The 2,500-nt window shown below is 55.3% G+C and overlaps 1 non-coding gene across 1 annotated transcript in view; it reads right to left on the bottom strand.

Annotated features, from left to right (window-relative positions):
• The window catches only part of LOC126318028 (small subunit ribosomal RNA), a 1,893-nt gene extending 1,728 nt beyond the window's left edge, over positions 1-165 (bottom strand). Inside the window, exon 1 of the ribosomal RNA XR_007557116.1 lies at positions 1-165. This exon is cut by the window's left edge and continues 1,728 nt beyond it. This is a non-coding gene — a ribosomal RNA (small subunit ribosomal RNA).
• Positions 166-2,500: the final 2,335 nt, after the last annotated feature.

Below are 2,500 nucleotides of genomic sequence, written 5' to 3'. Positions count from 1 at the left end.
AGCTCTAGAATTACCACAGTTATCCAAGTAACGTGGGTACGATCTAAGGAACCATAACTGATTTAATGAGCCATTCGCGGTTTCACCTTAATGCGGCTTGTACTGAGACATGCATGGCTTAATCTTTGAGACAAGCATATGACTACTGGCAGGATCAACCAGGGAGCTGCGTCAACGAGAGCTGAGCAGCCGGCCGCCCGGGAGTGTGTCCCGAGGGCCCGCGCGAACACGCAAGCGTCCGCTCAATTATTCTGCAAACAGGAGGAGGCTGAGCTCCCCTGCACGATACACCTCGAAACCCTCTCAGGTCCCGGCGGCGCGCAGCGCCGTCCTAAGTACTTGGTCGGGTTCGAGAGAGGCGCAATCGCCCGGAGATAGGCGAGTAGACGCTTTCAGTGCGAACACCCGTGCTCCCAACTGAGCTTGCCGCTGCCGACAGAGGCCCGGGAGCGTGCTGTCGTGGCATTGCCGGCGGGAAACAACACGCGCCACCTACGGTGACCGGCAGCTCCAACGCCAGCGCCACAGAAGGGCAAAGCCCCACTTGGGTGCAGAAGCGAACTCTCCCAGCACAGCGCACGCGCCAACACGTCCGCAGAGCTGCGATACAAACCACCTGCGAGAACCGCTGGGGGCGACCGAGCAGCAGACGGCGTCGCGACGCCGAGTGCCGGGCGGCGGCGCATCCTCAACGCACACAGTCCGCAATCGGACCAGCACACTGCAGATGTCCACCGCGCTTCGCACCGGGCTCGGCAGAACCCACTTTGGCCGCCTGGCGCCGCGCGCAGGGTGCGCCGGCGCATAGCTGGGACGCCAGCCGGGCCCGTCGGCCGGCGCTCCTGCCACTGGGCGCCCCCCACCAGCCGGCTGTAGTGCGTGCGCTCACGCAGCGCGCGGCCAGCACGCCGGGCGGCCCCCCCTCACCGGCCGGGGACTGTCCCGCCAAGCCACAGCCTCGTATCGCTTCATACCCACATGGCCAACTCAGGTTCGGGGGCATGGCGGGTACCGCCGAAACAACCGGTTCACAGATGTACCGATCGTCGCTATCACCGATGCACCTGCAGCGCGAACAACCGCTCAACAACTGATTTCCAGTTCATTTGCGGATCTTTGGCAGCAAACGTATACGTCAATCTACATTTGCGAAATCTACGATTCTGGCATGCCTGCATGTTATGTGTCACGACACGCTACATCAGCCCACATACACACTGCGGCATGTACACGAGAGAACACGTGGAAGATGGTCCGCGCACGTGTGCAATGTCCCTTGCGCGGTCGACTATCAACCGGCCTCTGTAGCATGTCGCAGATGTGGAACGCGGTCCACCGTGCTATCATGTTGTGTGGGGCAATACGATTAAATAGGAAAACCCTCGTCGCTACATCAACAGACGGCTCACGCTGATTCCCGGCAGAGGGAGGAGGGGGGGGGGGGCCAACATGCAATACTTTCGTCCGTACCTACTTACCACATGTCTGTACGGCGTACAACAGTGCAATCTCGCTGTAATGGGGAGACGAGACAAGTAGCATCGTGCACAACATATGGCCCTTATGATTCGCCATTGTAGGGCGCAGCCGGTGTACGGTCAAGCATGTGCCACATTATGTCACTCAGTACGTAACGACGGATGATCAGTGTGGGTTACGCGTACATCAGCGGACAGTCCACACAGGCCGTACCACAACGTACACTGACTGCATCGACAACCGAATGCAACTGAACAGCTGCAAGGCTCATTTCACAAACAAACGCCTGACCGACCAGCTTGGAAGGGCAGGAGGGGAGGGCGATATTCGTTCTGTAGCGGTACACCCTTCCAGTGGTTAGCGGGACTGTGTAGAAAGTACGCAACACTCGAAAGACCTTTATGTGAGGGTACGCACCATGGCATCAAGAAATACACATGACACCAGAGGATCCAAGCAGTGAACTATGTTCAGAGGGTTGCTGTTAGGCAAAGCTACATTCCTGTGACGTTACATGTGACAGTTAAGGTGCAGTGTAAGTTAGGTTAAGGTGCAGTGTAAGTTAGGTTAAGGTGCAGTGTAAGTTAGGTTAAGGTGCAGTGTAAGTTAGGTTAAGGTGCAGTGTAAGTTAGGTTAAGGTGCAGTGTAAGTTAGGTTAAGGTGCAGTGTAAGTTAGGTTAAGGTGCAGTGTAACTTAGGTTAAGGTGCAGTGTAAGTTAGGTTAAGGTGCAGTGTAACTTAGGTTAAGGTGCAGTGTAACTTAGGTTAAGGTGCAGTGTAACTTAGGTTAAGGTGCAGTGTAACTTAGGTTAAGGTGCAGTGTAACTTAGGTTAAGGTGCAGTGTAACTTAGGTTAAGGTGCAGTGTAACTTAGGTTAAGGTGCAGTGTAAGTTAGGTTAAGGTGCAGTGTAAGTTAGGTTAAGGTGCAGTGTAAGTTAGGTTAAGGTGCAGCGTAACTTAGGTTAAGGTGCAGCGTAACTTAGGTTAAGGTGCAGCGTAACTTAGGTTAAGGTGCAGCGT

This window comes from Schistocerca gregaria, unplaced genomic scaffold (assembly GCF_023897955.1).
Source record: "Schistocerca gregaria isolate iqSchGreg1 unplaced genomic scaffold, iqSchGreg1.2 ptg000650l, whole genome shotgun sequence".
NCBI classification, from domain to species: Eukaryota; Metazoa; Arthropoda; class Insecta; order Orthoptera; family Acrididae; genus Schistocerca; species Schistocerca gregaria.
Note: the sequence above shows the minus strand (reverse complement) of the source record. Positions and strands in the feature narration are given on the sequence as shown.